The sequence below is a fragment of the Lissotriton vulgaris genome, unplaced genomic scaffold (assembly GCF_964263255.1).
Source record: "Lissotriton vulgaris unplaced genomic scaffold, aLisVul1.2 SCAFFOLD_525, whole genome shotgun sequence".
NCBI lineage: Eukaryota > Metazoa > Chordata > Amphibia > Caudata > Salamandridae > Lissotriton > Lissotriton vulgaris.
Window position 1 is genome coordinate 662,635 of NW_028251688.1, and position 12,271 is coordinate 674,905.

The window sequence follows — 12,271 nt, forward strand, 5'->3', positions numbered from 1 at the left end:
GTGGCGGGGTCTGGAAACCTCCTCTCGCACCTCCTGAAGTGGAAACTTGGACATTATCCAAGTGCGGGCCTTTATCTCTCTGTGGAGTCTGTATGTGTACTTGAACTTGTCTTTTAGTAGGATCAGGTTGAAGCGGTTTCGGTATATCAATCTTAGGTGCAGGAAGTGGTGGAGGTGGGGGAATAACAGGCTGTCGGACGGGATAACCAGACTGCAGTAACGGTGGGTTCTGGTCTGGGAGCGGGTTGCCATCTCCGTCACCGTCAGTAGGCGGGACGCGGGCACGTGGATTGGTGTAGGCGGGTGCTACATCCTCTAGATAAGAATTCAGAAATATGTCTTTAGTAGTTCTATGATTTACTTTAATTGGAACCAGTGGTGGCGGCAAATTTTTCGGTATTCCTGAAGTGGCCTCAGGCGAACCCTCGGTCACTAGATACATACCATTTACGAGATTATTTCGTGCACGGTCTACTTGTTCTGTTTTTACTCGGATTCCTTCATTAACTAATTCGTTTTCTTGGGCCTTAGCTGATTCTTTAAGTCTGTCTTCTTTACGGAGTGCCTTTTCAGCACGCTTATGTGATTCCTTACGCCAAAATTCTATGGCGTCTTTCTGAGATTGTCTGGCTTTCTTTTTCCATAATGCTTCTTCTACCTTCATGATGCACTCGGCATCCCATGTTCCGGTAACGGGCCATCTGTGTCTCTCGTCTAGATGCTTAGTATAATCGGCCCATAAATCTAGGTACAATATGGCGTCTATGCCATGTTTATGATACATAAAATTTCCAGGAGTGTCCCTAGGGGGGATCGGAATTTCTTCTTCTAGTATCCCTTTCCTAGTTCCTATCTGTTTTAACTTGTTGAAAAACGGCATCTTGTTTACTTAATACTGAATGCTCAATCCTTGCTATTTAATTCGGAATACAGCTAGTTACACAAGAACACAATAATGCACCTAAAAACAGTCACACTCATACCACGACATTAATCACATGAAAAACATTTAAGACATATATCTCTACCCTAGATAACTGATGTACTGCCGAACAGTACAGATACACTGCCTGAAAACAGTGCAGAAACTTGGAAATAACTGATATACTGCTAAACAGTACAGATACACTGTCTAAAACAGTGCAGACCGCATTTGTGTACCCAAACACGTCTTGATACGACCCAGCAATGGTACTCACCGGGAAGCACGGAAATCGGAAGGCCTCGGAAAACTCGACCGGATTGGACTCGGACTGGACTCGGCTCGACACGTGGATACTTCGGAAAACTGGTGGGCCTCTTGACACCTCGGACCTTGCTTCTTTCGGCTAGGCTCTGGTCGGGATCCTCCACACTCCTCACCGCCTCGTCTGGGTGCTAATCGCAGTCTTCGTCACCTCCGTGGGCCAGAGGGAGATACAGGAAATCCTGTCAGTACGCGTAGTTTCCGTCTAGCTGATGGCAGGGGACAGAGCTTGCAACGCACCAACGGGCGCGTGGGGTGGGGGAGGGGTCCCTGTTCGGGCGCCAAAATGTCGTAAATAATTAATTTACCATCTTAATTTCTATACAAGTAAGTACTTAATCAATAATAACTCAATCGGAAAGAAGGAAACAGAGTCCGTGGTGTTTAGAGTTCTTAGAGGTTTTATTCCTTAAAAAGGAATCGTTCTAGAACGGGATATCATGTTCCTGCAACCACAGGGGTTCAAGAAGGGATAGAGCAATATTTTATTGACAATACATAGCTTATATACTTGATTTACATTATAGACTCTAATGCAAGAGGCGTAACAGCTGAGAGAAACGAGATAACAGCATGATAACAGTGTCCACGTGTTGCAATACGTAAGTGGAGGCGTGAACTGGGCGTGGATACAGAGGTGTGTGCTAGAAAACGTCACAAGTAGGTGGCAACAAAGCAGAATCTTGTAATGTTCAGCAGAAATCAGTGGCATGGATGCGCTCGCAGCTGCATGACGTATGATTGACGTGAAAACAGACGGGTGCAGGGGATTTGACATTTACACTGGCGGAAAGAGACAGAAGTCTGGCATGTCAGATCAACTCGTACTTCTATCATATCTGATATCTGATGTTTGGGAACCATACTATCTAGAGGAAAAGGTCTCTGGGGCAGAAGTCACTCTATACTGACTGTGTGTGCGTGTATAAGCGCCTGAGTGTCTGCATGAGATGCGGGGGGCATGGGCCTTCCATGGAAACAGAGGCTATGAATTACTTGCATAGAGACAGCGAGGCCGGGCCCTTCGCCCTGCAGCTGGGAGAATATTTACTTAAACTAGTAGGCAGGAATGCATTTTCGAGGAGCGGAACAGATAACTTCGAAGGTTGAATACAGTCTTGGCAGGCAGCAGGCTGAGCTAAACGCCATGGGCCGCACGGGAAGTAAGGCAGAGTTCACAGATACACAGACTGCCTGGGCTGAGGCTTTCGGAGTCAGAAAACAAGAAAAGGCTCGATGGCAGAATTCGGGGCCTATTTTGCCAGAGCTGAAAAACGTGTAAAGTACACCACAAAAGACGTTGGCAAGGCATACTTAGGAACTGAATTATCAATCCATTCATGGTGGATCTGAAAGAGGACATGTTAACGGTGGACGCAAATGTATTTGCGTCTTCATAGCTGGCACAGGAGGGAAGTTACATGTACTTCAGGCTGGTACACGGAAACGGTGGGGTACACGCTAGGGAACACTACTTGACCATAAAATTTATATTTCCTCAATGAACCGGGTCCTGCTGCCAATGAACCGGGCCTTTGCTGCCAATGACACGGGCCATGCTGCCAATGAACCGGGCCCCGGCTGCCAATGAACCGGGCCCCTGCTGCCTATGAACCGGGCCCCTGCTGCCAATGAACCGGGCCCCTGCTGCTGATGAACTGGGCCCCTGTTGCCAATGACACGGGCCCTGCCGCCAATGACACTGGCCCTGCTGCCAATGACACGGGCCCTGCTGCCAATGACACGGGCTCTGCTGCCAATGAACCGGGCCCCTGCTGCCAATTAACCGGGCCCCTGCTGCTGATGAACCGGGCATCGGCTGCCAATGAACCGGGCCCCTGCTGCCAATGACACGGGCCCCTGCTGCCAATGAACCGGGCCCCTGCTGCCAATAATCTGGGCCCCTGCTGCCAATTACACAGGTCCTGCTGCCAATGACACGGGCCCCTGCTGCCAATGAACCAGGCCCAGGCCGCCAATGAACCTGGCCCCAGCTGCCAATGAACCGGGCCCCGGCTGCCAATGAACCGGGCCCCTGCTGCCAATGACAAAGGCCCTGCTGCCAATGAACTGGGCCCCTGCTGCCAATGAACCGGGCCCCTGCTGCTGATGAACCGGGCCCCGGCCGCCAATGAACCGGGCCCCTGCTGCCAATGACACGGGCCCTGCTGCTAATGAACCGGGCCCCTGCTGCCAATAATCTGGGCCCCTGCTGCCAATGACACAGGCCCCGGCCACCAATGAACCGGGCCCCAGCTGCCAATGAACCGGGCCCCTGCTGCCAATGAACTGGGCCCCTGCTGCCAATGACACGGGCCCCTGCTGCCAATGACACGGGCCCTGCTGCTAATGAACCGGGCCCCTACTGCCAATGACACGGGCCCTGCTGCCAATGACACGGGCCCTTGCTGCCAATGACACGGGCCCTGCTGCCAATGAACCGGGCCCCTGCTGCCAATGAACCGGGCCCCTGCTGCTAATGACACGGGCCCCTGCTGCCAATGACACGGGCCCTGCTGCCAATGACACGGGCCCTGCTGCCAATGACACGGGCCCTTGCTGCCAATGAAACGGGCCCTGCTGCCAATGAACCGGGCCCCTGCTGCCAATGAACCGGGCCCCTGCTGCCAATGACACGGGCCCCTGCTGCCAATGACACGGGCCCTGCTGCCAATGACACGGGCCCTGCTGCCAATGACACAGGCCCTGCTGCCAATGACATGGGCCCTGCTGCCAATTAACCTGGGCCCCGGCTGCCAATGAACCGGGCCCTGCTGCCAATTAACCTGGGCCCCGGCTGCCAATGAACCGGGCCCCTGCTGTCAATGAACAGGGCCCCTGCTGCTGATGAACCGGGGCCCTGCTGCCAATGAACCGGGCCCTGCTGCCAATGACATGGGCCCTGCTGCCAATGACACGGGCCCTGCCGCCAATGACACGGGCCCTGCTGCCAATGACACGGGCCCTTGCTGCCAATGACACGGGCCCTGCTGCCAATGAACCGGGGCCCTGCTGCCAATGACACGGGCCCTGCTGCCAATGACAGGGGCCCTTGCTGCCGCTGACACGGGCCCTGCTGCCAATGATCCGGGCCCCTGCTACCAATGAACCGGGCCCCTGCTGCCAATGAACCGGGCCCTGCTGCCAATAATCTGGGCCCCAGCTGCCAATGAACCGGGCCCCTGCTGCCAATGACACAGGCCCTGCTGCCAATGAACCGGGCCCCGGCAGCCAATGAACCGGGCCCCAGCTGCCAATGAACCGGGCCCCGGCTGCCAATGAACCGGGCCCCGGCTGCCAATGAACCAGGCCCCTGCTGCTGATGAACCGGGCCCCGGCCGCCAATGAACCGAGCCTCTGCTGCCAATGACATGGGCCCTGCTGCCAACGAACAGGGCCCCTGCTGCCAATAATATGGGCCCCGGCTGCCAATGACACAGGCCCCTGCTGCCAATGAACCGGGCCCCGGCCGCCAATGAACCGGGCCCCAGCTGCCAATGAACCGGGCCCCTGCTGCCAATGACACGGGCCCTGCTGCCAATGAACCGGGCCCCGGCCACCAATGAACCGAGCCCCTGCTGCCAATGACACAGGCCCTGCTGCCAATGAACCGGGCCCCTGCTGCCAATGAACCGGGCCCCTGCTGCTGATGAACTGGGCCCCGGCAGCCAATGACACGGGCCCTGCCGCCAATGACACGGGCCCTGCTGCCAATGACACGGGCCCTGCTGCCAATGACACGGGCTCTGCTGCCAATGAACTGGGCCCCTGCTGCCAATGAACCGGGCCCCTGCTGCTGATGAACCGGGCCCCGGCTGCCAATGAACTGGGCCCCTGCTGCCAATGACACGGGCCCCTGCTACCAATGAACCGGGCCCCTGCTGCCAATAATCTGGGCCCCTTCTGCCAATGACACAGGCCCTGCTGCCAATGAACCGGGCCCTGCTGCCAATGACACGGGCCCTGCTGCCAATGACACGGGCCCTGCTGCCAATTAACCTGGGCCCCTGCTGCCAATGAACCGGGCCCCTGCTGCTGATGAACTGGGCCCCTGCTGCCAATGGCTCGGGCCCTTCCGCCAATGACACGGGCCCTGCTGCCAATGACACGGGCCCTGCTGCCAATGACACGGGCTCTGCTGCCAATGAACCGGGCCCCTGCTGCCAATGAACCGGGCCCCTGCTGCTGATGAACCGGGCCCCGGCTGCCAATGAACTGGGCCCCTGCTGCCAATGACACGGGCCCCTGCTGCCAATGAACCAGGCCCCTGCTTCCAATAATCTGGGCCCCTTCAGCCAATGACACAGGCCCTGCTGCCAATGAACCGGGCCCTGCTGCCAATGACACGGGCCCTGCTGCCAATGACACGGGCCCTGCTGCCAATTAACCTGGGCCCCGGCTGCCAATGAACCGGGCCCCTGCTGCCAATGACACGGGCCCTGCTGCCAATGAACCGGGCCCCTGCTGCCAATGAACCGGGCCCCTGCTGCCAATGAACCGGGCCCTGCTGCCAATGACACGGGCCCTGCTGCCAATGAACCTGGATCCGGCCGCCAATAAACCGGGCCCTGCTTCCAATGAACCGGGCCCCTGCTGCCAATGAACCGGGCCCCTGCTGCCAATGACACGGGCCCTGCTGCCAAGGACGCGGGCCCTTGCTGCCAATGAACCGGGCCCCTGCTGCCAATGAACAGGGCCCCGGCTGCCAATGAACCAGGCCCTGCTGCCAATGAACCGGGCCCCTGCTGCCAATGAACCGGACCCTGCTGCCAATGACACGGGCCCTGCTGCCAATGAACCGGGCCCCGGCTGACAATGAACCGGGCCCCTGCTGCCAATTACTCGGGCCCTGCTGCCAATGAACCGGGCCCCTAATGCCAATGAACCGGGCCCCTGCTGCCAATGAACCGGGCCCCTGCTGCCAATGACACGGGCCTTGCTGCCAATGACACGGGCCCTTGCTGCCAATGAACCGGGCCCTGCTGCCAATGACACGGGCCCTGCTGCCAATGACACGGGACCTGCTGCCAATGAACCGGGTCCTGCTGCCAATGAACAGGGCCTTTGCTGCCAATGACACGGGCCCTGCTGCCAATGAACCGGGCCCCGGCTGCCAATGAACCGGGCCCCTGCTGCCTATGAACCGGGACCCTGCTGCCAATGAACCGGGACCCTGCTGCCAATGAACCGGGCCCCTGCTGCTGATGAACTGGGCCCCTGCTGCCAATGACACGGGCCCTGCCGCCAATGACACGGGCCCTGCTGCCAATGACACGGGCTCTGCTGCCAATGAACCGGGCCCCTGCTGCCAATGACACGGGCCCTGCTGCCAATGAACCGGGCCCCCGCCACCAATGAACCGAGCCCCTGCTGCCAATGACACAGGCCCTGCTGCCAATGAACCGGGCCCCTGCTGCCAATGACACGGGCCCTGCTGCCAATGACACAGGCCCTGCTGCCAATGAACCGGGCCCCGGCCGCCAATGAACCGGGCCCCAGCTGCCAATGAACCGGGCCCCTGCTGCCAATGAACAGGGCCCCTGCTGCCAATGACACGGGCCCTTGCTGCCAATGACAAGGGGCCTGCTGCCAATGAACCTGGCCCCTGCTGCCAATGAACCGGGCCCCTGCTGCTGATGAACCGGGCCCCGGCCGCCAATGAACCGGGCCCCTGCTGCCAATGACACGGGCCCTGCTGCCAATGAACCGGGCCCCTGCTGCTGATGAACCGGGCCCCGGTCGCCAATGAACCGGGCCCCTGCTGCCAATGACACGGCCCTGCTGCCAATGAACCGGCCCCTGCTGCCAATAATCTGGGCCCCTGCTGCCAATGACACAGGCCCTGCTGCCAATGACACGGGCCCCTGCTGCCAATAAACCGGGCCCCGGCCGCCAATGAACCGGGCCCCAGCTGCCAATGAACCCGGCCCCTGCTGCCAATGAACTGGGCCCCTGCTGCCAATGACACGGGCCCCTGCTGCCAATGACATGGGCCCTGCTGCCAATGAACCGGGCCCCTGCTGCCAATGACACGGGCCCTGCTGCCAATGACACGGGCCCTTGCTGCCAATGACACGGGCCCTGCTGCCAATGAACCAGGCCCCTGCTGCCAATGAACCGGGCCCCTGCTGCCAATGACACGGGCCCCTGCTGCCAATGACACCGGCTTGCTGCCAATGAACCGGGCCCCTGCTGCCAATGAACCGGGCCCCTGCTGCCAATGACATGGGCCCTGCTGCCAAGGACGCGGGCCCTTGCTGCCAATGAACCGGGCCCCTGCTGCCAATGAACAGGTCCCCGGCTGCCAATGAACCAGGCCCTGCTGCCAATGAACCGGGCCCCTGCTGCCAATGAACCGGGCCCTGCTGCCAATGAACCGGGCCCCGGCTGACAATGAACCGGGCCCCTGATGCCAATGACCCGGGCCCTGCTGCCAATTACACGTGCCCTGCTGCCAATGAACCGGGCCCCGGCTGCCAATGAACCGGGCCCCTGCTGCCAATTACTCGGGCCCTGCTGCCAATGAACCGGGCCCCTGATGCCAATGAACCGGGCCCCTGCTGCCAATGAACTGGGCCCCTGCTGCCAATGACACGGGCCCTGCTGCCAATGACACAGGCCCTTGCTGCCAATGAACCGGGCCCTGCTGCCAATGACACGGGCCCTGCTGCCAATGACACGGGACCTGCTGCCAATGAACCGGGCCCTGGCCGCCAATGACACGGGCCCTGCTTCCAATGACACAGGCCCTGCTGCCAATGACACGGGCTCTGCTGCCAATGAACCGGGCCCCTGCTGCCAATGAACCGGGCCCCTGCTGCCAATGAACAGGGCCCCGGCTGCCAATGAACCGGGTCCTGCTGCCAATGAACCGGGCCTTTGCTGCCAATGACACGGGCCCTGCTGCCAATGACACGGGCCCTGCTGCCAATGAACCGGGCCCCTGCTACCAATGAACCGGGCCCCTGCTGCCAATAATCTGGGCCCCTGCTGCCAATGAACCGGGCCCCTGCTGCTGATGAACTGGGCCCCTGCTGCCAATGGCACGGGCCCTGCCGCCAATGACACGGGCCCTGCTGCCAATGACACGGGCCCTGCTGCCAATGACACGGGCTCTGCTGCCAATGAACCGGGCCCCTGCTGCCAATGAACCGGGCCCCTGCTGCTGATGAACCGGGCCCCTGCTGCCAATGAACCGGGCCCCTGCTGCTGATGAACCGGGCCCCGGCTGCCAATGAACTGGGCCCCTGCTGCCAATGACACGGGCACCTGCTGCCAATGAACCGGGCCCCTGATGCCAATAATCTGGGCCCCTTCTGCCAATGACACAGGCCCTGCTGTCAATGAACCGGGCCCAGCTGCCAATGACACGGGCCCTGCTGCCAATGACACGGGCCCTGCTGCCAATTAACCTGGGCCCCGGCTGCCAATGAACCGGGCCCCTGCTGCCAATGACACGGGCCCTGCTGCCAATGAACCGGGCCCCTGCTGCCAATGAACCGGGCCCTGCTGCCAATGACACGGGCCCTGCTGCCAATGAACCGGGCCCCGGCCGCCAATAAACCGGGCCCTGCTTCCAATGAACTGGGCCCCTGCTGCCAATGAACCGGGCCCTGCTGCCAATGACACAAGCCCTGCTGCCAATGAACCGGGCCCCGGCTGCCAATGAACCGGGTCCCTGCTGCCAATTACTCGGGCCCTGCTGCCAATGAACCGGGCCCCTGATGCCAATGAACCGGGCCCCTGCTGCCAATGAACCGGGCCCCTGCTGCCAATGACACGGGCCCTGCTTACAATGACACGGGCCCTTGTTGCCAATGAACCGGGCCCTGCTGCCAATGACACGGGCCCTGCTGCCAATGACACGGGACCTGCTGCCAATGAACCGGGCCCCTGCTGCCAATGAACAGGGCCCCGGCTGCCAATGAACCGGGTCCTGCTGCCAATGAACCGGGCCTTTGCTGCCAATGACACGGGCCCTGCTGCCAATGAACCGGGCCCCGGCTGCCAATGAACCAGGCCCCTGCTGCCTATGAACCGGGCCCCTGCTGCCAATGAACCGGGCCCCTGCTGCTGATGAACTGGGCCCCTGCTGCCAATGACACGGGCCCTGCCGCCAATGACACGGGCCCTGCTGCCAATGACACGGGCCCTGCTGCCAATGACACAGGTTCTGCTGCCAATGAGCCGGGCCCCTGCTGCCAATTAACCGGGCCCCTGCTGCTGATGAACCGGGCCCCGGCTGCCAATGAACCGGGCCCCTGCTGCCAATGACACGGGCCCCTGCTGCCAATGAACCGGGCCCCTGCTGCCAATAATCTGGGCCCCTGCTGCCAATTACACAGGCCCTGCTGCCAATGACACGGGCCCCTGCTGCCAATGAACCAGGCCCAGGCCGCCAATGAACCGGGCCCCAGCTGCCAATGAACCGGGCCCCGGCTGCCAATGAACCGGGACCCTGCTGCCAATGACACGGGCCCTGCTGCCAATGAACAGGGCCCCTGCTGCCAATGAACCGGGCCCCTGCTGCTGATGAACCGGGCCCCGGCCTCCAATGAACCGGGCCCCTGCTGCCAATGACACGGGCCCTGCTGCTAATGAACCGGGCCCCTGCTGCCAATAATCTGGGCCCCTGCTGCCAATGACACAGGCCCCGGCCGCCAATGAACCGGGCCCCAGCTGCCAATGAACCGGGCCCCTGCTGCCAATGAACCGGGCCCCTGCTGCCAATGACACGGGCCCCTGCTGCCAATGACACGGGCCCTGCTGCCAATGAACCGGGCCCCTACTGCCAATGAACCGGGCCTCTGCTGCCAATGACACGGGCCCCTGCTGCCAATGACACGGGCCCTGCTGCCAATGACACGGGCCCTTGCTGCCAATGACACAGGCCCTGCTGCCAATGAACCGGGCCCCTGCTGCCAATGAACCGGGCCCATGCTGCCAATGACATGGGCCCCTGCTGCCAATGACACGGGCCCTGCTGCCAATGACACGGGCCCTGCTGCCAATGACACAGGCCCTGCTGCCAATGACACGGGCCCTGCTGCCAATTAACCTGGGCCCCGGATGCCAATGAACCGGGCCCTGCTGCCAATGAACCGGGCCCCTGCTGCCAATGAACCGGGCCCCTGCTGCCAATGGCACGGGCCCCTGCTGCCAATGAAACGGGCCCTGCTGCCAATGACACGGGCCCTGCTGCCAATGACACGGGCCCTTGCTGCCAATGACACGGGCCCTGCTGCCAATGAACCGGGCCCCTGCTGCCAATGAACCGGGCCCCTGCTGCCAATGACACGGGCCCCTGCTGCCAATGACACGGGCCCTGCTGCCAATGACACGGGCCCTGCTGCCAATGACACGGGCCCTTGCTGCCAATGACACGGGCCCTGCTGCCAATGAACCGGGCCCCTGCTGCCAATGAACCGGGCCCCTGCTGCCAATGACACGGGCCCCTGCTGCCAATGACACGGGCCCTGCTGCCAATGACACGGGCCCTGCTGCCAATGACACAGGCCCTGCTGCCAATGGCACGGGCCCTGCTGCCAATTAACCTGGGCCCCGGCTGCCAATGACCCGGGCCCTGCTGCCAATGACACAGGACCTGTTGCCAATGAACCGGGCCCCTGCTGCCAATGATCAGGGCCCCGGCTGCCAATGAACCGGGTCCTGCTGCCAATGAACAGGGCCTTTGCTGCCAATGACACGGGCCCTGCTGCCAATGAACCGGGCCCCGGCTGCCAATGAACCGGGCCCCTGCTGCCTATGAACCGGGACCCTGCTGCCAATGAACCGGGCCCCTGCTGCTGATGAACTGGGCCCCTGCTGCCAATGACATGGGCCCTGCCGCCAATGACACGGGCCCTGCTGCCAATGACACGGGCCCTGCTGCCAATGACACGGGCTCTGCTGCCAATGAACCGGGCCCCTGCTGCCAATGACACGGGCCCTGCTGCCAATGAACCGGGCCCCGGCAACCAATGAACCGAGCCCCTGCTGCCAATGACACAGGCCCTGCTGCCAATGAACCGGGCCCCTGCTGCCAATTAACCGGGACCCTGCTGCCAATGAACCGGGCCCCTGCTGCCAATGAACCGGGCCCCTGCTGCCAATGACACAGGCCCTGCTGCCAATGAACCGGGCCCCGGCCGCCAATTAACCGGGCCCCAGCTGCCAATGAACCGGGTCCCTGCTGCAAATGAACCCGGCACCTGCTGCCAATGACAAGGGCCCTGCTGCCAATGACACGGGCCCTTGCTGCCAATGACAAGGGCCCTGCTGCCAATGAACCTGGCCCCTGCTGCCAATGAACCGGGCCCCTGCTGCTGATGAACCGGGCCCCGGCCGCCAATGAACCGGGCCCCTGCTGCCAATGGCACGGGCCCTGCTGCCAATGAACCGGGCCCCTGCTGCCAATGAACCGGGCCCCTGCTGCTGATGAACCGGGCCCCGGCCGCCAATGAACCGGGCCCCTGCTGCCAATGACACCGTCCCTGCTGCCAATGACACGGGCCCTGCTGCAAATGACACGGGCCCTGCTGCCAATGAACCGGGCCCCTGCTGCCAATGAACCGGGCCCTGCTGCCAATGAACCGGGCCCCTGCTGCCAATGAACCGGGCCCCTGCTGCCAATGACACAGGCCTTTGCTGCCAATGACACGGGCCCTGCTGCCAATGACACGGGCCCTGCTGCCAATGACCCGGCCCCTGCTGCCAATGAACCGGGCCCCTGCTGCCAATGACATGGGCCCTGCTGCCGATGACACGGGCCCCTGCTGCCAATGACACGGGCCCTGCTGCCAATGAACCGGGCCCCTGCTGCCAATAATCTGGGCCCCTGCTGCCAATAATCTGGGCCCCTGCTGCCAATGACACAGGCCCTGCTGCCAATGAACCGGGCCCCGGCCGCCAATGAACCGGGCCCCAGCTGCCAATGAACCGGGCCCCGGCAGCCAATGAACAGGGCCCCTGCTGCCAATGAACCGGGCCCCTGCTGCCAATGAACCGGGCCCCTGCTGCCAATGA